Source organism: Bubalus kerabau, chromosome 10 (genome assembly GCF_029407905.1).
Source record: "Bubalus kerabau isolate K-KA32 ecotype Philippines breed swamp buffalo chromosome 10, PCC_UOA_SB_1v2, whole genome shotgun sequence".
Classification (NCBI taxonomy): domain Eukaryota; kingdom Metazoa; phylum Chordata; class Mammalia; order Artiodactyla; family Bovidae; genus Bubalus; species Bubalus kerabau.
This window is the reverse complement of record NC_073633.1, coordinates 55,626,880-55,654,232: the sequence shown is the minus strand read 5'-3', so window position 1 is coordinate 55,654,232 and position 27,353 is coordinate 55,626,880. Positions and strand designations below refer to the sequence as shown.

At 40.8% G+C, this 27,353-nt stretch overlaps 1 protein-coding gene across 7 annotated transcripts in view; it reads left to right on the top strand.

Annotated features, from left to right (window-relative positions):
- GCNT3 (glucosaminyl (N-acetyl) transferase 3, mucin type) overlaps positions 1-27,353 on the top strand; it is a 145,992-nt gene that overhangs the window by 73,513 nt on the left and 45,126 nt on the right. For 3 of the 7 annotated variants that reach the window (XM_055537774.1, XM_055537777.1, XM_055537775.1), the window contains exon 2: positions 5,247-5,299. The exons of the other annotated variants lie outside the window; for them this stretch is intronic. The gene's annotated coding sequence lies outside the window, so the exon portion shown is untranslated. The remainder of the gene's footprint in view (positions 1-5,246; positions 5,300-27,353) is intronic. 7 annotated transcript variants of the gene reach the window in all.

Sequence of the window (27,353 nt, the reverse complement as noted above, 5' to 3'; positions counted from 1 at the left end):
CATCTGTGTTACCTATCTTTCTTTTTTTAAAATCACATTTCCCTTTAAGCAATACAAATATCCTTTGTTTTTCTAACATTTTTATATTAAAACTTTTAATCAGTTTGGATTTATTTGTACATGGAATGAGGTACGGGTCTAACTTTGTCTTCTAGGTGGATAACTAATTATGCTAGAGCTATTATTAAATAAGTGTTTTGCTGGATATATTGACAAGTATTATTCAAAAGTAAAAAATTGTGAAGTTTAGGTTTTCTTAACGCTCAAGCTAGTTGCGCACTATTAATAATTAATGACTCCAAAAATACTTTGGAGAGCTTGCTAAATGCAAGGCTCTGAGTGGTACAAACAGGGATAAGATATGCTTCCCTTTGCTGAAGATACACACACACTGAAGTGGCCCTTTCTCCTCACCTCCTTGGCTGATCTAGGCAGTTTACTTGAGAACTCTAAGCCTCTATTTTATCATCTGTGAAATGGGAATAACAGCAACATATTCATAGGATTGCTATCAAACTAAATGAGTGAAACATTTTGCTATGTCTAGTCCATAAAAAGCACTAAACAAGCATTAAGCAGATAAGATTTAGAGCAAGTTTTATTAGCAAGAGGGATTACCATAATCCCTCCGTATTTTTAAAGTTTGAGAGCGCTCAGTGCTCAATATTGATTTGTTGAATGGCCAAGTAAATGGTGGTTTCCCTGGAACCATGGGTTACTCACTGTTGCTTCTCTAGAAAAGGACTTTTCTTCAAAGAGAAGGAAAGAGTTGACATAGATCTCAAAAAAGCATCTAATTAATAGTAACTAACATCTATAGAGCATTTCTTTGGGCCCAGCTATTGTTTGTACTGCTCTTAAGGTTTTACATACATACATTTTTTATTGTAGCTCTGTGAAGTAGAACTCATTCTTTTTAAAATGTTTATTTGTTTATTCATGGCTGTGCTGGGTCTTTATTGCTGCACATGGTCTTTCTCTGTGGTGAGCAGGGGCAACTCTTCATTTCAGTGCGTGGGCTTCTCCTATCAGCGGTTTCTCTTGTTGCAGCGCATAGGCTCCAGGTGAGCAGGCTTCAGTAGTTCCAGTACTCAGGCTCAGTAGTTGTGGTGTATGAGCTTAGTTACTATGGGACATGTGAAATATTCTGGGACCAGGGATCAAACTCATATCCCCTGCACTGGAAGGCAAATTCCTATCTACTGTACCACCAGGGAAGTCCAGAACTCATTCTTGATGAGGAAACCAAGTGTTGACTTAAAAAAATATACAATGTGAGAGTTGTGAGTTAAGTTTTATTTGGGGCAAAATAGGCCTGTAGCCTGGGAGACAGTGTTTCATATAGCTCTGAGAAACTGCTCCAGGGAGCTGAGGGGAGGAGCGAGGAGTTTTGCAACAATGGGTTATTATTAATGAACGAAAACCAGATATCTCAAGGAACTTAGCACTTTTCCATGCATGGAAAGATGCAAGAGTCTGTGCTCACTGAAATCATTCCTTTCATATGCACCTCAACTATCTGGGGTCAGTATTCTGTGTTTTCACATCTTGAGTTTCCTAAGGCTCACATGAAGAAGGGCTGCGATGGCTGATGACTGTGACATGCTTTGCTTACTGACATGGCAGGAAATGTTCCATTTTTTCACAGGGTGCAGAGAAGTTAAGTAACACTTCCAAGAAAGTCATACTGCTAAGAAGTAGCAAATTTGGATTTGAACCCAGGGATTGTGATTCCGCTTTGGTGCCTGCAATACAGCATTGGGCAAGCAGGGAGTGCACTGCAGTGGGTGCTGTGTGGTCAGGGCACTGAATCCCCCACAGTTGCTGCATCAGAAGTGGTGCAGTGGCTCCTTTCTCATCGGATTTAGTTCATCCTAACACCAGCCCTTTAGATGGAGTGGCATGGCTTCTTAGTGGTCCAGTGTCCTTATCTCAGCATTGTGAGGCCAAGTAGTGAAACTAATGTATGGTAAGAAATATCAGCCTCCTTCACTTGAGGATGTTAAGGTCACTTCCATGTGGAAACACTTCCTTATCACCATCTTTTCTCTTGGCAGAAGTAAACGTAATTTCAGATCCCTGGAATGATATGACTAAACAACATTCTTCCCTTTTTATAGATTAAGAAAGCTCAGAAAAATTGCTCCCAGCAATTGATTAAATCCTATGATATGTTAGCCTGGTGAAATCACATTGGAAGGGTTTGAACTTGGAGGAAGTCTACAATATGGAGAGGAAGGGTAGTCTAGCAAGTCCAAGGCTCAATATAGGAGCATTAGGCTGTATGACTGAGCATGGTCTAGCCTATTTTGACAGGGATAAGGGGGTATGTGAGAGGGTGGGGATGAGGAAGAATTCCTGCAGTTCTGTGGGAGGTAGCATCTGTCAGGTGCTTTATAATTTGTTTGACCAGGCGTTTGACATGCTTGGCCATGTCTCTTTCCTCTTGGACAACATAGGAACAGTAAACCTATTACCCTATTTACTGAAAGCTGTGACGTGAAATACTTCAGCCTGTCCAAAACTCTCAGCCAGGCCAAGCCCATGGGAGCTTAAACAAATAATTGTTGTATCAGGAACTAGAAGACAGGAAAAAAAAAAAAAAAAAGACATTGTAGTCCTTGAATGATCAAAACTAGTATTTTCGTGCTGGTTGACTTTTTTTTTTTTTTTTTAATTGCTTTAACCCAGTAAAATTTAAGACCAATCAGTCAAAGAAATTGTATTGTTCAGAGGATAAGGCCCCCACTCCTCTCAGCTGTACCCCCTGGTCTCCACCTGACTATGCAAACAAGCAGATGGCAGATACTCACTGCCCAGTAGGGGCCCTTTGAATGAGGAAATGAGCTAAGATGTCTCTGACCTGGGACCTCATATTATCATTCAAACAATGTTTACAAAGTGGTCCTCAAGCTCTGAGTAATTGCCTAGCATATAGTTCTAAGCAAAAAGATTAAACTTTATAAATGTATGGGTAGAATGACTTTTACAATTTTATTTATTTTTTAAACTTGAGTTTCTCCATGCTTTTATCTTTAAAATGTTTGTTTTTAACCAAAGGGTAATCACTTTGCAATAATGTGTTGGTTTCTGTCATATTTATGGCCCAGCTGGTAAAGAACCTGCCTGCAATGAGGGAGACCTGGGTTCGATCCCTAGGTTGGGAAAATCCCCTGGAGAAGGGAAAGGCTACCCACCCCAGTATTCTGGCCTGGAGAATTCCATGGACTCTCTAGTTCATGGGGTTGCAAAGAGTCGGACACGACTGAGCAACTTTCACTTCTGTCATACACCAACATGTCCCCTCCCTCTTGAAACTCCCTCCCACCTCCCACCTCATCCCACCCCGCTAGGTTGTCACAGAGCCCTGGTTTGAGCTCCCTGAGTCATATAACAAATTTCCACTGGCTATCTATTTTACATATGGTAGTATATATGTTTCCATGTTACTCTCTACATTTGTCCCACCCTCTCCTTCCCCTTCCTGTGGTGTCCACAAGTCTGTGCTCTGTGCTGTGTCTCTATTAGTGCCCTGCAAATAGGTTCATCAAATAGTACCATCTTTCTAGATTCCTTATATATGCATTAATATACAATATTTGTTTTTCTCTTTCTGACATATTTTACTATGTATAATAGGCTCTAGGTTCACCTACCTCATTAGAACTGACTCAAATGTGTTCCTTTTTATGGTTGAGTCATATTCCATTGTATGTACATTGTATATATGTACCACATCTGTTGATGGACATCTAGGTTGCTTCCAGGTCCTAGCTATTGTAAATAGTGTGGCAATGAACATTGGGGTACATGTGTCTTTTTCAATACCCAGTTTCCTCAGGGTATATGCCAATTAGTGGGATTGTTGGATCGTATGATAGTTTTACTCCTAGTTTTTAAAGGAATCTCCATACTGTCTTCTATAGTGCCTGTATCAGTTTACATTCCCACCAACAGTGCAAGAGGGTTCCCTTTTCTCCACATCCTCTCCAGCATTTACTGTCTGTAGATTTTTGGTGATGGCCATCCTGACCCATGTGAGGTAATTTTGAATTGTAGTTTTGATTTGCATTTCTCTAATAATGAGTGAACTAAGATCATGGCATCTGGTCCCATCACTTCATGGGAAATAGATGGGGAAACAGTGGAAACAGTGTCAGACTTTATTTTCTGGGGCTCCAAAATCACTGCAGATGGAAATTGCAGCCATGAAATTAAAAGACACTTACTTCTTGGAAGGAAAGTTATGACCAACCTAGATAGCATATTCAAAAGCAGAGACATTACTTTGCCAACAAAGGTCCGTCCAATCAAGGCTATGGTTTTTCCAGTGGTCATGTATGGATGTGAGAGTTGGACTCTGAAGAAAGCTGAGTGCTGAAGAATTGATGCTTTTGAACTGTGGTGTTGGAGAAGACTCCTGAGAGTCCCTTGGACTGCAGGGAGATCCAACCAGTCCATTCTAAAGGAGATCAGTCCTGGGTGTTCTTTGGAAGGACTGATGCTAAAGCTGAAACTCTAGTACTTTGGCCACCTCATGTGAAGAGTTGACTCATTGGAAAAGACTCTAATGCTGGGAGGGATTGGGGGCAGGAGGAGAAGGGGATGACAGAGGATGAGATGGCTGGATGGCATCACCAACTCAATGGACGTGAGTTTGAGTGAACTCTGGGAGTTGGTGATGGACAGGGAGGCCTGGCGTGCTGCGATTCATGGGGTTGCAAAGAGTCAGACACAACTGAGCGACTGAACTGAACTGAATAATGAGTGATGTTGAGCATCTTGTCATGTGTCTTTTAGCCACCTGTATTTCTTCTTTCGAGAAATGTCTGTTTAGGTCTTCTGCCCACTTTTTGTTTGGGTTGTTTGTTTTTCTGGTATTGAGTTATACTAACTGCTTGTATATTTTGGAAATTAATCCTTTGTCAGTTGTTTCATTTGCTGTTATTTTCTCTCATTCTGAGGGCTGTCTTTTCACCTTGTTCATAGTTTCCTTCATTGTACAAAAACTTTTAATTTTAATTAGTTCCCACTGGTTTGTTTTTATTTCCATTACTCTAGGAATCTAGGATAGATTCCATTACATCTATCTATATTTAGATATATTACCACACAGACTGTGGTTCTTGGTCATTGAGTCTGTCCCCCACTCTCACTATAAAAGGTTAAAAACATCATCCAAACCAATCTAGCCTCCATGATCTTTAGTTTGACTCTTTACTTTTTTCTCTTTTTATTTTATACAGTTCAAAATGGAGAAACTTCTAATTTTTTCTCGAGATTTTTCGGTGCACAACTTGTAAGTGAATTTCTTTTTATTCTTTTTTTAATTTACCAATGTTGTGTTGGTCTCTGCTGTACAACGATGTGAATCAGCCATAACTCTACATGTATCCCCTTCCTCTTGAGCCTCCCTCCCATTCCCCCTTCCCACTTCTCTAGGTCATCACAGAGCACCAGACTGGGCTCCCTGTTTTATATAGCAACTTCTCACCAGCTATCCATTTTAAACATGATAGTGTATTTATGTTGATGCTACCTTCTCTATTCGTCCCACTTTTCCCCTCCCCAACTGTGTCCATAAGTCCATTCTCTACATCTGTGTCTCCAGACCTTCTATTCAAATAGGTTCATCAATACCATTTTTCTAGATTCCATATATGTGTGTTTATATATGATATTTGTTTTCTGACTGACTTCTGTAAGTGAATTTCTAAAGTCTGTATTGCAATCTAAAACTCATAAGTGATTCCTCATCCCCCTCAGTAGACAAGCCTTCCAATCTCCAGAATAGAACATGTATTTCAAATACTGTGCAGTACACTTTCTCTCCAAACCTGTTTGAAGTTAAGTCCTCTCTTGAAAGAAAAAGCAATCCATGAAACAAGATTAACTTACAGGTGAAATATTATAATTCCACTTTATACAGAAAGTAACATTTTAAAGCTGCTTGTTTGAGAAAAAGCAAAAGAAACCTTTTAATCTGTGTAACAGAAAGAACACAGGTTGAGAAGCCTGTGTGGTCTTGCACAGACCATGATCTTGACCATCTAACAGATCTGTAAAATGCTTTATCACCACCCCCCTCCTCTAGATAAAACAGGAATCACCATATGGCAAATTCCTTCACTCTGTACTGACCCACTCAACCCCTTCATAGTCCCTCTTGTCGTGAGGTAGGAGCTGCTTGGGTCTTGTCATAGTAACAAAAAAGTGAAAGCAAAATCCCTTTTCAAGGGACATTTCACTCCCTTCTCTATTCATAGCCAAGCTTATCTCTGGAGTTGTCTACACACTCTATTTCTCTACCTTGCTTCCTCCCCTTAACCCACTCTCAGCTAACCCACTGCTTCTGCCCTTCCTAAGATCTCCCATAAACCCTTCAGACTTTTCAGGCTTTTGTCACTTTCCAGAAGCATTTGCTTCTCCTCCTTGAAGTCCCTCCCCACCCCTCCATGTGGACCATTTTCTGTGAGAGATATCACCTTCTATTCAGATACCCAAGCTAGAAATTTGGGAATCATTCGTGACTCTTCCTCTTCTCATACTCCATCCACCATAAAGTCCTTTCAATTCTGCCTCCTAACAGCCATCTCTAGAATGTGATGGCCACTTTTCCCCAGCTTCAGGAGAGGACATGTAGTGGTTGAGAGCATTGGTGGATTCTGACTCTGTCCTCACGGCTATGCAGCAAAGGGGAGATTGTTCAGCTTCTCCCTGCCTCATTTCAAATGTAAAGGAAATACTAGTAATAGTGCCTTCCTCGTGGGCTTGCTGTGGGGATAAATGATCAATACATGTCACGTGCGTGGCCCCATGCCTAGCTTTGTGAGTGTGTTAGGCAAGTTCTGATACTGTTGCTCTCCCAGGTGGCTTAATTTCACTGAGAGCTAGTCTAACACGCTCCTACCTGGGTCCTCTGCTCTAGTCTTACTCAGGTGTATATGCACCCCACCAACAGGCAGGTAGTTATATAGCTTCTTCTGTGTCACCTTGTCACAGAGGGAAAAAGGTAAACTTCTCACCTTAGCCTAAAAGGTATCTCATGAACAAGCTACTTGTTCATGCTGCCAGCCTCATCTGTGGCTGTTGTCCCAACTCAAGAGCTTCAGCCTCTTGTCATCTGTCCTACTGGAAGCCTCCCTCTATCTTCATACATTCAGAGATGTCCACATGCTGTCCTTCTGTCTGGAAAGCCCCTTCCCTCCCTTCCTTCCCATGGTCAGACTGCCTTCCAATGTCTCAGGCAGTCATATTCCCTGGGAAGCCTTCCCAGATCTCTTCATTCTTCCCAGCAGAAGTCAGCTGGCCAATGCAGCTCATGTGGGGAGCCAGGCTCCTTATCCATCCGGGAGCACCATGGTCTCACCCTCAGTCCATGTTGTACCTGAAAGGATGAGAACAGAACAGATGGGCCTGGAGAGCTGCTTTAGAGATGACTTTAACTTTCTTGTTCTGTTTTTGTTCTTTTATTCATGGTGTGTAGAACTGCTCAACAGGGCCAGATAATTTCTTTACAATTAACAGGACACTCCTCTGGGAACCACTCTTTTAGGGGAAGCTGTTCAGGATTCCCTCCCCAGCAGACGTGGAGCAGCCCAGCCCGTTTCTTGGTCTTGAGCTCCTGAAGAGGGCCCATTCACCAGCTGGCTTGGTGGTCAAGTCTGGGGCCGAAGTCAGAAAGCCTGGGGTTGCCCCTTTCTTTTGTCAGTTTCTTCAGTCCAAACTCAGCTTGCCCTTGGGGTTGTCCTCATCTAGCCTTTCCAGGTACAGGAGCAGATCTGCTTACCTGAGATAGATTCCCTTTTCCATCCCTGTTTTAGAGTTTGTGTGCATTGGATCAGGCTTCTGATATGGCTCAGTGGTAAAGAATCTGCCTGCCAGTGCAGGAGATGTGGGTTCATTCCTTGGGTCAGGAAGATCCCCTGGAGAAGGAAACGGCAACTCATTCCGGTATTCTTGCCTGGGAAATTCCATGGATGGAGGAGCATTGGATAGATAGATTGGATGGATAGAGCAGTTGATAGAGGCCAGGCAGGGGGAAACTCAGGGTAACTAAAAGTGGATTTCAAGTCCAAGAGTTGTAACTGGGCCCATGCCCCTCTATTTCAGGGTACCCAGAACCACACATCCTGAAGCTGGTGCCCAGCCCCTGACCTGGGGGTGGGGGCAAGACTGGGCAGCTTTTGTTACCGAATGTCCCTGAGCCTCTGCTTGTTGTGAGGGCAGCACTCCCAGCTCAGAGTGGGCCCGTTTATCATAGCCACTGCAGAAAACAGGACAAGAGCAGGGATCTGCTGATGCAAAAGGAGAGTGGGCAGGAGGGCATCTCCTGGTCCACTGCTCCTGAGGGTTGGGCTGCACCCACTGGGGGTTGGGCTGGCACCTGCAAGCACTGTGGTCAGGTCTCAGAGTTGTTTCCAAAGAAGCAACAGCCAGAGTTAGGGCCCAGCTTTGCTCTCTGCCTATCTCACTGCCATCATCTATCCTCAATCAAGTAGCTAAATTAGGTAAAAATTAAAAATTTAATTGTTTTAATTACTTTGCAGAATAGTTTCTGTACTTATTTTATAGCCATGTAGTGCTTAAGAGTTTAATTTTCAAGGTATGGCTATAAGTTATTTGGTTTATCAAAAAATAGCTATTTGGTCATTGAAAATCTTGCTGAGTGTACCCTTCTTTTAATACATTATTATTTTTTTTAAGATTTATTTATTTTTTTACTGTGGTGAGTCTTTGTTGCTGCACGTGGGCTTTCTTTAGTGGTGGTAAGTGGGGTGCACTCTTCATTGTGGTGTGTGAACTTCTCACTGCGGTGGCTTCTCTTGTGGAGCAGGGCTCTAGACACATGGGTTTCAGTAGTTGTGGCACGCAGGTTTAGTTGCCCTGATGCATGTGGGATCTTCCCATGCTGCTGCTGTTAAGTTGCTTCAGTCGTGTCCGACTCTATGCGACCCCATAGACGGCAGCCCACCAGGCTCCCCCGTCTCTGGGATTCTCCAGGCAAGAACACTGGAGTGGGTTGTCATTTCCTTCTCCAATGCATGAAAGTGAAAAGTGAAAGTGAAGTCATTCACTCGTGTCCGACTCTTTGCGACCCCATGGACTGCAGCCTACCAGGCTCCTCTGTCCATGGGATTTTCCAGGCAAGAGTACTGGAGTGGGTTGCCATTGCCTTCTCCGGGGATCTTCCCATACTGAGGATCAAATCCATGTCTCTTGCAATGCAAGGTGGATTCTTAATGACTGGACCACCAGGGAAGCCCCTTAACACCTTATTGACTGGGGGATTTTTGTAGACGCTAATGCCTGTGGCCAGTGTGATTTGTTACGTGAGTTAATATTGAAACACTCTGGTCCAATAATGTTTCGGTAACAAAAGACATATTAATACATCTCTGGTCAATAAATTATTAATAGAAAGAGAGATGGTAAATAGTTTTATTGTTGCTTTTTCCCATCTCCAATCTTAGAGCAGCAATTAGTGCTACTTAATCCTGCTTTATGGAGCTGGACACACATAAGCTCTTGCCAGTCTGGCAACATGTGTAAATCTTTCTTTTTTACTTAAGAGATGATTGACCTAGAACATTATGTTAGTTTCAGGTATGCAATGTTGATTCATTATACGTAATATTGAAACTGATCATCACAATAATCTAGTTGACATCTATTACCATGCATAGTTACACAATTTTTCTTCTTGTGATGAAAACTTAACAAAATTTATCTCTTAGCAACTTTCAAATATACAGTTGAGTATTATTAACTATAGTCACCATGCTGTACGTTGCATCCCCAGGCCTTATTTGTTTTATAACCGGAAGTATTTGCTTTTCGACCCCCTTCATCCATTTTTGCCCATCCCTGACTTCCTGCTTCTGATAACCACTAATCTCTTCTCTGCATCTGTGGGTTTGGAGTTTTCGCTTGTTTTTAGATTCCACATGTAAGTGAGATCATTCAATATTTGTCCTTCTCAGTTTGCTTTGTTTCACTTAGTATAAATGCCCTCATCCCTGTTGTCATAAATGCAAGATTTTATTTTTATGGCTTAATATTCCATTATGTGTGGAATAATGCACTTAAAGAATCTGCCTACAATGCAGGAGACCAGGGGTTCAATCCCTGGGTCAGGAAGATCCCCTGGAGAAGGGAATGGCTATATTGCACATTATTTTAATCCATTTATCCAACAGTGGACATTTAGATTGTTTGCATGTCTTGGCTATTGTAAACAGTACTGCAATAACATGGGATTGCAGTTATTCTTTTAGTTTCCGTTGGATGAATTACCAAAAGTGGAATTGCTGGATCATATGGTGGTTCTATTTAAAACAATTTTTTAAAGAAACTTCCATACTGTTTTCCGTAGTGACTACACCAATTTATCTTTCCACCAACAAATGAAGAAGGGTTCTCTTTTCTCCACATCCTGGCCACTGTTTGTTATTGGTAGACTTTTTTATAATAGTCATTCTCACAGGATAATAGTCATTCTCTGGCTCAGCTCCTGTGAGTCCTTCACACAGGACCCGATACCTCACTGTTGTTTTGATTTGTATTTCTCTAACATTTAGCAATGTTGAGCATCTTTTTGTGTGCTTGTTAGCCATCTTTATTTCTTCTTCATGAAAATGTTTGTTCAGATCGGCCTTCTTTTAATCAGACTTTTTTTTTGCCATTGAGTTGCATGATTTATATATATATTATATTATTAAATATTTATATTATATATTATATAATTAATAATATATAATTATATGATTATAAATATAAATATATATGATTATATAATTATAACATAGTATATAACATATAATATACAATATAATATATATAATATATAACATATATTATATATTATATGCTATATTATATATTATAATGTATATATATTACATGTAATTATATATGATATATATAATTATAATACAATATATAGAATATATTTGTATTATATATAGGATATATTTGTATTATATATAGGATATAAATATTTTATATATAATATATATAATGGATATTAACCTTTATCAGGGAGAAGGCAATGGCACCCCACTCCAGTACTGTTGCCCAGAAAATCCCATGGATGGAGGAGCCTGGTAGGCTGCAGTCCACGGCATCGCTAAGAATCAGACACGACTGAGTAACTTCACTTTCACTTTCCACGTTCATGTATTGGAGAAGGAAATGGCAACCCACTCTAGTGTTCTTGCCTGGAGAATCCCATGGACAGAGAAGCCTGGTAGGCTGCAGTCCATGGGGTCGCACAGAGTCGGACACGACTGAAGCGACTTAGCAGCGGCAGCAACCTTTATCAGATACATGATTTGCGATTATTTTCTCCCATCCTGAGTTGCTTTTTCATTTCCATGATGGTTTCCCTTGATGTGCAGAAACTTTTTAGTTTGATGTAGTCCTGCTTTTAAATTTTTGCTCTGGTTGCCTTTGCTTTTGGTGTAAATCCAGAAAACCATTGCCAAGATCAATGTCAAGGACCTTACCCCCTGTTTTCTTCTAGAAGTTTTATGATTTCAGGGCCTTATGGTCACATCTTTATTCCATTATGAGTTGATTTTTGTGTATGGTGTGAAACAATGGTTCACCAGCAGCAGGACGGAAAAAAGGAAACTTTCTTCATACACATACAAAGGGTGTGATATTGACCAAAGATGGTGGCAAAATGTCTCTATGTGCTTGCACTGGTTGAGGGTGGACTATGGTGAAACTTGGAAGTGAATTCCTGAATTCTGGTGTCCGGAATGAGCCCACTATAGGCCTGGAGGCTGTTAGGAAGGGAGGAACCCATCCCCTTCCTGGCAGTTGTACCTCGCCCAGGGACATCTGGGAAAATAAAGTTGCCTGATCCCAGTCCAGAGTCCCCAGTCTCAGTCGTGGCCCTGAGCACAGAGAGTCACACCAGGGGGATCAGGACCAAGCTGTGTGCCTGGGGGTCCAGCAGTGAGTCCCCATCAGTCCTGATCCTGATGCATCTTGCTCACTTGACCGCCATTTGTCATGTCTCCTTCAGTTTCTTTCATCAGTCTTATGGTGTTCAGCCTGCAAGTCACCCCCTTGGTTAAATTTATTCCTAGGTATTTTATTCCTTTTGATGCAATTGTAAATGGGAGTTAAAAAAATTCTCTTCCCAGTAGTTCTTTACTAGTGTATAGAAGTGCAATTGATTTTTGTATGTTGATTTTTTATCCTACAACTTTACTGAATATTTTTATTCTAAGAGTCTTTTACTTTTTAATTTTGAGAAAAATTTTGGGCTGCTCTGGGTCTTCATTGCTGCACATGAGCTTTCTGTAGTAGTTGCAGTGAGTGGGAGCTATTCTCTAGTTGCGGTGTTCAGGTTTCTCCTTGCAATGGCTTCTCTTGTTGTGGAACACGGCTGTAGGTCCTGTGGGCTTCAGTATTTGCGGCTCATGGGCTCTAGAGAATAGGCTCAGAAGTTGTGGTGCATGGGCTTAGTTGCCCTGAAGCATATGGAATCTTCCTGGACCAGGGATTGAACCTGTGCCCCTGCATTGGCAGGTGGATTCTGAACCTCTGGAACACTAGAGGAGTCCTAACAGTTTTGTGTGTGTGTGTGTGTGTAGCCTTTAGAGTTTTCTGCATATATTACAATGTCATCTGCAAATAGAGACAGTTTTATTTCTTTTTGATTTGGTTTTTCTTTCTCTTTCTTGCCTAATTGTTCTTGCTAGGACTACCGATACTATGAAAATAAGTTGTCTTATTCCTTATTTAAGAGGAAAAGTTTTCAGCTTTTCCCTGTTGAGTATGATGTTAGCCATTGGCTTGCCATGTATGACTTTTATTGGGTTGAAATACATTCCTTCTATACCCAATTTATTGAGAGTTTTTATTATAAATGAATGCTGAATTTTGTCAAATGCCATTTCTGCATCTGTTAAGATGATCATGTGATGTTTACCCTTCATTTTATTAGTGTTGGGTATCACATTGATTTCTTTGTGGATGCTGAACCATCCTGCATCCCTGGAATGAATCCCACTTGATTCCGGCATATGCTCCTTTTAAAGTATTCCTAAATTTGGTTTGTTAATATTTGTTGATTATTTGCATCTTTGTTAATTAGGGATATTGGTTTGACCTGTAGTTTTCTTTCCTTATAGTGACCTTATTAGATTTTGATATCCTGGTAATGCTGGCCTCATAAAATGAGTTTGGGAATGTTCCTTCCTCATTTATTTTTGGAAGAGTTGAGAAGGATTGGTGTTAATTCTCTGAAAGTTTGTAGAATTCACTAGTGAAGTCATGTAATTTCTGGACTTTTGTCTGTTGGGAGATTTTTGGGTTACTGATTCACTCTTCTTACTGATAATGCATCTGTTCAGATTTTCAGTTTCTTCATGATTTAGCCTTGGTGGGTTATATGTTTTATCCATTTGGGACATACTCTAAAAATAATATTTCAAGGTTTTGTATGAATCAAATGAAATAATATATGTGAATGCATTTTATAAATAGTTTAAGAAAGAATATAGATTTTATTATTATCATTAATTTTCTGAAGTTTGTTCATTGTCTTCTGATTGTCTCTTTAAATCTGCTGTTATATAGGGATCAGGCTAGTATGAATGCTCTGAGTAATAGGTGGAGGTGTTTTCATATATATAAAATGTGTGAACTTAAAAAAAAAAGTATCCATTTGTTCTACATTGTCCAATTTGGTGTGTAATTGTTCATAGTAGTCTTTTATGGTCCCTTGATTTCTTTGGTATGCATTGTAATGTTTCCTCTTATAGTCATCTTCTTATTACTTTCAATGCTGTTGGCAGAAGTATTTCTTCTTGACAGTAGAAATGAAAAATTTAACAGAATATCTAGAGAAAGAATCATGTGAAACTTTAACCTACTTGCCATTGCTCTGGAAGTCACTCCTAACTTTGTTTGCCAGATTTTATGTTGTGGGGAAAGCAAGGGCAACAGAGCCAGAAATCCTGACTGATTACAGGCACCAGCCTTGAAAGAGCATGTCTGAGTTGGATAAAACACATGTAAGCCAGCTGTCTCAAACTTTTCCGCCTGGTAGGGGACATCTTCCCTTTTTACCCAAATAACACAACTCTCCCGTCTATCATGGAGATAGGATTTTCCCCTGTTTTCTCTCCCACAAGTGTTTCAGAGACCACCCAGATGATATGAACTGTCTCCCTCTCTGTCCTAAGGTTTGCTTGTGTCAGTCATGGTTGTTGCTTCTGATACTCCCTGGAAGAATAGTCTAGACATCACTAGATGGCCTTTCCAAGGTGTTGCCATCCCCGCCCTCAAACAAGGACACAGGCTTTTTGCCTAGTAAAGTTAGTTATCTATTTTACACATGAGTGTATGTATGTCAATGATACTTTTTCAATTTGTCCTGCTTGCTCCTTCCCCCACTGTGTCCACCAGACCTTACTCTACATCTCTACACCTGTGTCTCCATTTCATCTTCGTGAATGAGTTCATCAGTACTGTTTTTCTAGATTCCATATATATGTTTTATATATTTTTTCTTTCTGACTTATATTTGTTTTTCTCTTTTCTGACTTCACTGTCTATAATGGATTCTAGTTTCATCCACCTCACTACAATTATAGCTGAGTAATATTCCATTGTATATATGTACCACATCTTCTGTATCCATTCACCTGTCAGTGAACATCTAAGTTGCTTCATGTCCTGGTGTAAATAGTACTGCAGTGAACATTGGAGTGCATGTGCTTTTATTTATTTTAAATTGAAGGATAATTGCTTTACAACATTGGTTTCATTTCTGCCATACATCAACATGTATTAACCATAGGTGTACATATGTCCCCTCTCTATTGAACCTCCCTGCCACCTCCTACCCTTTCTCACCCCTCTAGGTTGTTAGAGACCCCAGGTTTGAGTTCCCTGAGTTATACAGCGAATTTCCATTGGTTATCAAAGGAGAAGCCCCAGCAAGGCGGTAGGAGGGGCTAAATCACACTTAGAACCAAACCCCGTCTCCAGCAGAGATACTCGGAGGGCTCAAACAAAACCTTGTATGCACTAGGAGACCTCACAGAGACTGAGCCAGCCCTACCTTTGAGTGTTTGAGTGTCTCCTGCAGAGGTACTGGTCAGCAGTGGCCTGCACAAGGGCAGGGGCTCTGGGTGCAGCAGATCTGGGTATGGCATAAACCCTCTTGGAGGAGGTTGCAATTAACCTCAACACAGAGCCACCAGATGGCAACCCACTCCAGTACTCTTGCTTGAAAAACTCCATGGACTGTCGCCTACATGGACTGTCACCTGAGGAGTCTGGTAGGCGACAGTCCATGGAGTCGCAAAGAGTCGGACACAACTGAGTGACTTCATGACTTCATGAGAGCCACCAGAACTTACACAGGATTGGGGAAACAGACTCTTGGAAGGCACAAACAAAATCTTGTGTGCACCAGGACCCTGATCCAGACTTACCCACGAGTGTCCAGGAGTCTCCAGCGGAGGCATTGGTCAGTGGTGCCCTGCTGCAGGGTCTGGGGGCACTGAGAGTGGCAGTGCGTCCATGGGGCCTTTTGAAGGAGGTTGCCATTATATGTATTTATGCCACCGTAATTTGGCCTCAGCTCAAAAAACAGGAAGGGAACATAGCACTGCCCATCAACAGAAAATTGGATTACAGATTTACTGAGCATGGTCCATCAGAACAAGACCCAGTTTCCTCCACAGTCAGTCTCTCCCATAATCCTATTATCCTTATCTGTCAGAGGGCAGACAGAATGAAAACTAACAATCACAGAAAACTAATCAAACTGATCACCTGGGCCACAGCCTTGTCTAACTCAATGAAACTATTAGCCAAGCCATGTAGGGCCACCCAAGACAGACAGGTCATGGTGGAGCATTCTGACAAAATGTGGTCCACCGGAGAAGGGAATGGCAAACCACTTCAGTATTCTTGCTTTGAGAACCCCATGAACAGTATGAAAAGACAAATAGATAGGACACTGAAAGATGAACCCCCCAGGTTGGTAGGTGCCCAATGTGCTACTGGAGAACAGTGGAGAAATAACTCCAGAAATGATGAAGAGACAGAGCCAAAGCAAAAACAACACCCAGTTGTGGATGTGACTGGTGATGGTAGTAAAGTTTGATGCTGTAAAGAAAAATATTGCATAGGAACATTGAATGTTAGGTCCATGAATCAAGGTAAATTGGAAGTAGTCAAACAGGAGATGGCAAGAATGAACATCAACATTTTAGAAATCAGTGAACTAAAATGGACTGGAATGGGTGAATTTAACTCAGATGATCATCATATCTACTACTGTGGGCAAGAATCCCTTAGAAGAAATGGAGTAGCCCTCATAGTCAACAGAAGAGCCTGAAATGCAGTACTTGGATGGAATCTCAAAACAACAGAATGATCTTGGATCATTTCCAAGCCAAACCATTCAATACCACAGTAATCCAAATCTATGCCCCAAACAGTAATGCCGAAGAAGCTGAAGTTGAACGCTTCTATGAAGACCTACAAGACCTTCTAGAACTAACACAAAAAAAAGATGTCCTTTTCATCATAGGGAATTGGAATACAAAAGTATGAAGTCAAGAGATACCTGGAGTAACAGACAAGTTTGGCCTTAGAGTACAAAATGAATCAGGGCAAAGGCTAACAGAGTTTTGCCAAGAGAATGCACTGGTCATAGCAAACACCCTCTTCCAACAACACAAGAGACAACTCTACACGTGGATGGACATCACAAGATGGTCAATACCAAAATCAGATTGATTATATTCTTTGCAGCCAAAGGTGGAGAAGTTCTATACAGTCAGCAAAAACAAGACAGGGAGCTGACTGTGGCTCAGATCATGAACTCCTTATTGCCAAATTCAGACTTACAGTGAAGAAAGTAGGGAAAACCACTAGGCCATTCAGGTTTGACCTAAATCAAATCCTTTATGATTATATAGTGGAAGTGACAAACAGATTGAAGGGATTAGATGTGATAGACAGAGTGCCTGAAGAACTATGGATGAAGATTCGTGACATTGTTCAGGAGGCAGTGATCAAGACCATCCCCAAGAAAAAGAAATGCAAAAGGCAAAATGGTTGTCTGAGGAGGGCTTACAAATAGCTGAGAAAAGAAGAGAAGTGAAAGGCAAAGGAGGAAAGGAAAGATATAAGCACTTGCATGCAGAATTCCAAAGAATAGCAAGGAGAGATAAGAAAGCCTTCCTCAGTGATCAGTGCAAAGAAATAGAGGAAAACAATAGAATGGGAAAGACTAGAGATCTCTTCAAGAAAATTAGAGATACCAAGGGAACATTTCATACAAGGATGGACACAATAAAGGACAGAAATGGTATGGACCGAACAGAAGCAGAAGACATTAAAAGAGGTGGCAAGAATACACAGAAGAACTGTACAAAAAAGAGCTTTATGACCCAGATAATCACAATGGTGTGATCACTCACCTAGAGCCAGACATCCTGGAATGTGAAGTCAAGTGGGCCTTAGGAAGCGTCACTATGAACAAAGCTAGTGGAGGTGATGGAATTCCAGTTGAGCTTTTTCAAATCCTAAAAGATGATGCTATGTAAATGCTGCACTCAATATGTCAGCAAATTTGGAAAACTCAGCAGTGGCCAGAGGACTGGAAAAGGTCAGTTTTCATTCCAATCCCAAAGAAAGGCAATGCTAAAGAATGTTCAAACTGCCACACAATTGCACTCATTTCACATGCTAGCAAAATAATGCTCAAAATTCTCCAAGTCAGGCTTCAATAGTACGTGTACCATGAACTTCCAGATGTTCAAGTTGGATTTAGAAAAGGCAGAGGAACCAGAGATCTAATTGCCAACATCCACTGGATCATAGAAGAAACAAGAGAATTCCAGAAAAAACATCTATATTTGCTTTATTGACTATCCCAAAGCCTTTGACTGCATGGATCACAACTAACTGGAAAATTCTGAAAGAGATGGGGATACCAGACCACCTTACCTGCCTCCTGATAAATCTGTATGCAGATCAAGAGGCAACAGTTAGAACTGGACATGGAACAACAGACTGGTTCCAAATTGGGAAAGGAGTATGTGAAGGCTGTATATTGTCATCCTGCTTATTTAACTTATATGGAGAGTACATCATGAGAAACGTTGGGCTGGAAGAAGCACAAGCTGAAATCAAGATTGCCGGGAGAAATATCAGTAACCTCAGATATGCAGATGACACCACCCTTATGGCAGAAAGCTAAGAAGAACTACAGAGCCTCTTGATGAAGTTGAAAGAGGAGAGTGGAAAAGCTGGCTTAAAACTCAGCATTCAGAAAATGAAGATCATGGCATCTGGTCACATCACTTCACATCTATCACAAATAGATGGGGAAACAATGGAAACAGTTGACAGACTTTATTTTTTTGTGCTCCAAACTCACTGCAGATAGTGACTGCAGCCATGAAATTTAAAGATGCTTGCTCCTTGAAAGAAAAGCTATGACCAACCTAGATAGCATATTAAAAAGCAGAGACATTACTTTACCACCAAAAGTCCATGTAGTCAAAACTATGGTTTTTCCAACATTCAGAAAATGAAGATCATGGCATCCAGTCCCACCACTTCATGGGAAATAGATGGAGAAACAGTGGAAACAGTGTCAGACTTTATTTTTTTGGGCTCCAAAATCACTACAGAAGGTGACTGCAGCCATGAAATTAAAAGATGCTTACTCCTTGGAAGGAAAGTTATGACCAACCTAGATAGCATATTCAAAAGCAGAGACATTACTTTGCCAACAAAGATTCGTCTAGTCAAGGCTATGGTTTTTCCTGTGGTCATGTATGGATGTGAGAGTTGGACTGTGAAGAAGGCTGAGCGCGGAAGAATTGATGCTTTTGAACTGTGGTGTTGGAGAAGACTCTTGAGAGTCTCTTGGACTGCAAGAAGATCCAACCAGTCCATTCTAAAGAAGATCAGCCCTGGGATTTCTTTGGAAGGAATGATGCTAAAGCTGAAACTCCAGTATTTTGGCCACCTCATGCAAAGAGTTGACTCATTGGAAAAGACTCTGATTCTGGGAGGGATTGGGGGCAAGAGGACAAGGGGATGACAGAGGATGAGATGGCTGGATGGCATCACTGACTCGATGGACATGAGTCTGGGTGAACTCCGGCAGTTGGTGATGGATAGGGAGGCCTGGCGTGCTGCAATTCATGGGGTCACAAAGAGTCGGACATGACTGAGCGACTGATCTGATCTGATCTGATGTATGGATGTGAGAGGTGGACTATAAAGAAAGCTGAGCACTGAAGAATTGATGATTTTGAACTGTGGTGTTGGAGAAGACTCTTCAAAGTCCAGTCCATCCTGAAGGAATTCAGTCCTAAATATTCATTGGAAGGACTGATGCTGAAGCTGAAACTCCAATACTTTGGTCATCTGATGTGAAAAACTAACTCAATGGAAAAGACCCTGATGCTGGGAACAATTGAAGGTGGGAGAAGGGGATGACAGAAGATGAGATTGTTGGATGGCATCACCAACTCAACATAGTTTAAATAAGCTCCGGGAGTTGGTGATGGACAAGGAAGCCTGGCATGCTGCAGTCCATGGGGCTGCAAAGAGTCAGACACGACTGAGTGAATGAACTGAACTGATCCATTTTACATATGGTAGGGTATATGCTTCCATGCTACTCTCTCCTTTCATCTCACCCTCTCCTTCCTCCCCTAACCCATGTCCATAAGTCTGTTTTCTATGTCTACGTCTCTATTGCTGTCCTGCAAATAGGTTCATCAGTACCATCTTTCTAGATTCCATATATGTATATGTTCAATATGGTATTTGTTTTTATCTTTCTGACTCTTTTCACTCTGTATGTTAGGCTCTAGGTTCATCTACCTTATTAGAACTGACTCAAATGTATTCCTTTTTATGGCTGAGTAGTATTCCATTGCATATATGTACCACAGCTTTTTATCCATTCATCTGTTGATACACATCTAGGTTGCTTCCAAATTCTAGCTATTGGAAATAGTGCTTCGGTGAACACTGGGGTACATGTGTCTTTTAAAATTAGTTTTCGCAGGGTATAAGCCTAGAAGTGGTACTGCTGGGTTGTATGGTAGTTTTATTCTAGTTTTTAAGGAATCTCTATACTGCCTTCCATAGTGGCTGTATCAATATACATTCCCACCAGCAGTGCAAGAGGGTTCCCTTTTCTCCACACCCTCTCCAGCCCTTGTTTGTAGATTTTCTGATGATGGCCATTCTGACCAGTGTGAGGGGATATCATCTCACTGTAGCTTTGATTTGCATTTCTCTAATTATAAGTGATGTTGAAAATTTTTTTCATGTGCTTGTTAGCCACGTGTCTTCTTTGGAGAAATGTCTGTTTAAGTCTTTTACCCACTTTTTGATTAGGTTGTTGTTTTTTTCCTGGTATTGAGTTGCATGAGTTGTTTCTATATTTTGGAAATTAATCCTTTGTCAGTTGTTTTATTTGCTATTATTTTCTCCCATTCTGAGGGCTGTCTTTTCACCTTGTTTATAGTTTCCCTCATTGTACAATATCTTTTAAGTTTAATCAGGTCCCACTTATTTTCATTTTTATCTCCATTACTCTAGGAGGTGGTCATAGAGGATCTTGCTATGGTTTATGTCACACAGTGTTCTGCCTATGTTTCCTTCTTAGAGTTTTACAGTTTCTGGTTTTATATTCAGGTCTTTAGTCCATTTTGAGTATACAGTGGGGAAAAGAGAGTCTTTTCAAAAGTGGCGCTGGGAGAACTGGAAAACTATGTGCAAAAGAATGAAATTAGAACACTTCCTAGAATGATATGCATGCATCTTTTAGAATTGTGGTTTTCTCAGGGTATATGCCCAGTAGTAGGATTCCTGGATCATATGGTAATTTTTACTCTCTTTAATCTTATGGTTGGTATTCCTGACCCGCAGCCCCCAACCTTTCAAAAGTCACTTCATTAACACAATGAAAGATACTTTTGCTGCTCTAAAAACAGAAAATTGTAAGAGTTTTAGGAGTCCAGTGCCAGAAAAGGGGCTGAAGACCAAATATCTATTTCTTACTATAAATCACAGTACCACACCCAGGAAGGAAGAAAGCCTCCCCTCCATACTCAGCATCCCTTTGGATATGTAGCTCTACCCTCAGGGATGACACTCCTTCAGATTCAAGCCTCTTATTCTTGGGCAGGGTCTGTCTATTTACTTTGCAACTCCAGAAAAGCCCCGAAGTTTTCCAAAATAAAAGATTAACTTTAGCACCAAAGCTGAATACTGCCTTTCCTTTAAACATAAAACCCCTGGCAGTGTTGACATAGTGGTCTCTGCAGCTTCTAGCTATTAAGGTACCAGAATTGTTGGGTGCATCAGTCACTGTGTTGGGAGCCTTGGGAGCTTGATTCCTCTGGAGGTGGGTGCAAGTGGTCACCATAAGTTCACGTGCAGAAGGCTGAGGAGATTTGCTGACAGAAACTCACCTCAAGGAAAGGGAAGTTCAATTGCGGGGCTGTGGCTGGGCGTGGGATTGGGTGAAGAGGCGTGGGAGTTGAGAGCACAGCACTGCAACAATGTGTCTGGGTCCAGTGGAGAGGGTGATGCAGGAAACAGCAACTGTTTATAGCAATGGTAGTAACCAAACCAAAAGAGCTGATGGTTTTGGTTCGAGACACAATGTTGAAGAGGCTGAGCTAGCATTAAGCTCAGTTTAACACTTGGGGCAGGCTGGTGAAGGAAGCAATTAATTCTTTGGGAAATATCTTTAAGATAGTCTCAAAGTATCAGCAGGATCAGCTATGTGGGCCTGTGATCTATGCCATTTCCCAGGACCCTGCACTCACAAGGGCCCTGTGCTTGATTTAATACTGCCACTGTCTTGATATTCTTAAATTTTTTTTGGCATGGGACTCTATGTTATCATTTTGCTCCAGGCCGTGCAATTACGTAGCCAGTCCTGGGTGTCAATAAGAGAAGAGGGATGACGCCGGCACGGTTGTACTCCCTTTGCCAGCAGAAGCTAAAATGTGCTGTCTTGGTGAAACACTGGAGCCAGGGTCTCCTAGCAATGTTGACTCAGCTTGTTCTCAGCTCAGCGCCAGCAAGGCATCTGTGTCTTTAGAGGCAGTGGGTGACAGGGACTTGGCTTGGGCAACAGTGCCATTAACAGGTGACACGAGCTACAGTGGAAGCTGTAAGGCTCTTGCAGGTAGCTCTTCAGTCTGGAGATGGTTCAAAAGAGTAGTTCAAGAGAGGAGAATCTGGCATCCCAGTGAGCACAGGACATACCCCCGGGGATGACTTTAAAGGCCAAAGAGTGGTGGTCCTGGTCCCCAAAGCCTGTGGGGACTGGAGCCAGAGACAGACTTCTAAAAATTTCATTTTTACCCCAAGACTGGTGCAGCCTGGGGAAACAGGTGTGACATATGAAAAGTATAGATTCCAATACAGATCTGTTCACTAAATTCTGCAGCTGATCCTTTGTTGTCGCCAAGTTGTGTCTGACTCTGTGACCCCGTGGACACCAGGCTTCCCTGTCCTTCACTGTCTCCCAGTGTTTGCTCAAATACATGTCCATTGAGTCGGTGATGCTGATCCTTACCAGAGCCCAGAAAAGGGGGATCCTCCAACCCATTGCTATATTTGTAGTGGGGATAAACATAGTTCGCTGGTGGCTCAGGCAGTAAAGAATCTGCCTGCAATGTGGGAGATGTGGGTTTGATCCCTGGCTTGGGAAGATCCCCTGGAGAAGGGAATGGCTACCCACTCCAGTATTCTTGCCTGGAGAATTCCGAGGACAAGAGGGGTCAGGCAGGCTGCAGTCTATGGGGTCGCAAAGAGTTGGACACAACTGAGTGACTAACACTTTCAAACATAGTTCTAGACTCTAGGGCAATATGAATGAGTAATGACAGTAATACCAGCTTTTGCTCATGTCTGTTATTGTTTCAAGGCGTTTTCATAAACTTTGACATAAATGAGCAAGAGAACTAACCTGTGAGGCAGGTCAGGTTGGGACTATGTGCAGTGAGGCTAAAAACATCAGCTGACGTGCACACTGGGACCCTGCAGGTGGAATGTGGGTGCATGTGTTCTTGCCTCTCCAGACTGGCTAGGGAAGTGCTTTCTTTATTTTGGCAACTTGGAACCTGGAATAGAAACTGGGGCACAAAGAATACATTGAATAAACCCTTGCCAGTTTCACTGAAGTTGAAGTGAAATGAGAATGTGTGGAATCCAGTCCCTAATTTTCTGGTTGAGACTTGATGACCCAGAGAACGGTAGTGCTTCATGCTTGGGGAGTGAGGTCTTAAGAAAAACTGTGGCAGCAGAAACTAACACAATGTTGTAAAGCAATCAGACTCCAATAAAAAATAAAAGAAAAAATGAATTTAAAACAAAACTCAAAGACTAGAAAAACCATGTAAAACTGAGAAATGAGGCAAAGAGTGCTGTACACCTTTTCAAAATCGTATTAGTCACTTTAGGCATCGTCTAACACACCTGCTAAGTCATCTGATACTGACAGATTAGATTTTAGGCTGCTATTTTCTACTGATTAGGGCCCAGAGTCCATAAAATTAATCTTGTGGATTTTTGTCTTGAATAGATGAAAATGATTTTGTCTTTTAGAAAAGATAACCTGAAAGCTTACAGTTTATTTATCTCGTATGACATTGACCAGAAGGTTTATTTTGGCATTCTTTTTTTCCTTTAATTATGTATTTACCCATCCTATCCTCCTTGGAATGAGCTCTAATATTCTATTGATTCTCTTATTAATGAGTTAAGTATGTCTTCGTGTTAAACTTCTTGAAATTTATACTTTGATAGTTCAAACCTGTATTACTAAAATTCTGCTTGGACTGAGTTAGATTTTTTAAAAATGTGACTATGTTAAAAATCAGATTTGTCCATTACTATTCTGTTCTTTGGTACGTGTAATTATAAATCTCCAAGAAATAGTTTTTGACAGCTGTACTCACATCAGCATTGCATCAATTGGATCTTATTTTTCACAGTACATGTATTCCTAAAAACCTTCATTATGAAGAATTTTGAGCATGCATAAAAATGGACAGAATAGTAAAACAAGCCTCAATGAAACCATCATATAGCTTCAGTATTTATTAACCTATTAGCCAATCTTGACCTTTTTATCCCTCCATTTACTGTTAATTTGAAGTATTCCAAGATATATCACCTTATCTGTAAATATATTCTTAAATTACTATATAAAAGTAATTATGAATATATCCAATCTAAAATGCTTATGCACTCAGTTTTGTCAGGTGACGCTGAATGTCTGTCTTGGGAATTCCCTGGCAGTGCAGTGGCTGGGACTTGGCACTGTCACGATTGGAAGACTAACATCCTCTAAGCCTCATGACTCAGCCAATTAAAAAAAAAAAACAAACCTGTCTTTTTTTCAGTTGATGTAACATGAACATATTTCTCTCACTGTCTAGAAAACATTGCCTAGAAAAGATTCACTAATAAATCCATCTGGTTTTAAAACTATACATATTACATACGTATGTAACATGATCAAACATGGTCATATTGATTTAAATATTTTTGTTTGTTTTAAATTTCTAGGCAATAAAGACTAAGGGTAATAGTAGGGAAAAAAAAGACGAAAGAAAAAGAGGAACTAATCTGTAGTTTCTTAACTTACAAGATAGACTAGGTAGCACAAGGGAACTATTCTAGTAGTATAGTTGATCTCAGAACAACACAGGTTTGAACTGCGTGGGTCCAGTTATATTTTTTCAATAAGTATATTGGAAATTTGTTTGGAGATGAGCAACAATTTGAAAAAGTGAGTAGATGAATGGTGTAGCATTCTCCTTCCCTTAGGGAAAAAATAGCATATCAGTCTGCATCACAGGTGAGTGGCTTAAAAAAAAGTAACACAGTTTTCATTACTGTTTTATGAATATAACTGTAATACAGCTTACCATAAACATTTTATAACGATTCATCCATTAGGGTATAGGCTAGTATGTGAAGCAGTTGTATTGATTATACTAGGCTACCATACAGCAATTGTAATGCTGCTTTTCAATGCATGAGTCATTATACCTGTAAATAAGTATGAATTTCTTTTCCACGTTATCTTTCTACTTTTTATGTCTCATGTTGGTAATACATATAATACCTACAGTATTTTGTCTCCTATGAGGCAATCTTGATATAGGTACTAACAGACAATTCATCTCATAAACAGAAAATATAAACTTACAGTATCAATAAATACAACACCATAAATTATTTTCCTTATGATTTTATTAATACTTTCTTTTCACTAGCTTACTTTACTGTAAGAACATAGTATATCATGTATATAACATACAAAATATGTATTAATTGACTGTGTTATCAGTAAAGCTTCTGGTCAACAGTAGGCTATTACTAGTTAACTTTGGGGGGAGTCAAATTTTCAACCATGAGGGCAGTCAGCATGCCTAACCCCACGCTGTTCAAGGGGCAGTAGTGTAAGAGTAGCAGAGGAGCTTAACGGAGATACGGAGCATGATTGCATGGGATCAAGTCCTGGTCCTCCCAGGAAGCAGCTGTGTAACACTCCACAACTTAACCTGTATCCTCATCCACAAAACAGGGGAAATCGCAGTACCAACTTTGTTAGGAGGTTGTTAGGTTGTTATGAGGATTAAGTAATATTTCTAAACCCCATAGAACCTGACACATGGCAAGGACCAAGAAGATATTAATAACAAGAGGGAATGATGCTCATTTTTTCAGATTGTCTTCCAGATCTCACCCAGACTTGTAATTTGCATTCTCATGATTATAGTGGGCATACGGTTTTGTAATCTGTTTTTTTTTTTCTGTCTATAATTTGTCTTTTTTCAAATTACTATTATATATACTACCCTATGTGTCGAATTAGCTTTCACAATAATGATGTTGTTATAGTGATGTGGCCTGCTTTGTTAGCCTCTTACTCTAGTACACGTGTCCACTCAGTTTCTAAGTTGTGTTTGACTCTTTGTGGCCCCATGGACTGTAGCCTGCCAGGCTCCTCTATGATATTTCCCAGGCAAGAATATTGGAGTGGGTTGCCAATTCCTTCTGTTAGAGGATCTTCCCAACCCAAGGATTGAACCGGCATCTCCCGCATTGGCAGGTAGATTATTTAGGTTATTTCTGTTGTTGTTGTTCAGTCACTAATTCGTGTCTGACTCTTTGCGACCTCATAGACTGCAGCACGCCAGATTTCCCTGTCCTTCGCTATTTCCCAGAGTTTACTCAAACTTAAGTCCATTGAGTTAGTGATGCCATCCAACCATTTCACCCTCTGTAGTCCCCTTCTTCGCCTGCCTTCAATTTTTCCCAGCATCAGGGGCTTTTCAAATGAGTCAGCACTTCACATCAGGTGGCCAAAGTATTGGAGCTTCAGCTTTAGCATCAGTCTTTCCAGTGATTATTCAGGACTGATTTCCTTTAAGATTGACTGGTTTGATCTCCTTGCAGTCCAAGGGACTCTCAAGAGTCTTCCCCAACAGCACTGTTCAAAAGCGTCAATTCTTGGGTGGTCAGCCTTCTTTATGGTCCAACTCTTTGCCCATACATACTACAGGAAAAACATAGCCTTGTCTATATGAAGCTTTGTTGGCTAAGTAATGCTTCTGCTTTTTAATATGCTGTCTAGGTTTGTCATAGCTTTCCTTCCAAAGAGCAGGTGTCTTAATTCTATGGCTACAGTCACTGTCTGCAGGGATTTTGAAGCCCAAGAAAATAAAGTCTGTCAGTGTTTCCATTGTTTCACCATCTATTTGTCATGAAGTGATGGAATCAGATGCCATGATCTTAGTTTTCTGAATGTTGAGTTTTAAGCCAACTTTTTCACTCTTCTCTTTCAACTTCATCAAGAGACTCATTAAGGTTCCCCTTTGCTTTCTGCAATAAGGTGGTGTCATCTGCATATCTGACGTTATTGATATTTCTTCTGGCAATCTTGATTCCAGCTTGTGCTTCATCCAGCCTGGCATTTCTCAGGATGTACTCTACGTATAAGTTAATAAGCAGGGTGACAATACATACTCCTTGACATACTCCTTTCCCAATTTGGAACCAGTCTGTTGTTCCACAGTTTGTTGTGATCCGCATAGTCAAAGGCTTTGGGATAGTCAATAAAGCAGAAGTAGATGTTTTTCTGGAATTATCTTGCTTTTTTGATGATCCAACAGATGTTGGCAATTTGATTTCTGGTTCCTCTAACTTTTCTAAATCCAGCTTGAACATCTGGAAGTTTACGGTTCATGTACTGTCAAAGCCTGGCTTTAAGAATTTTGAGCATTACTTTGCTAGCATGTGAGATGAGT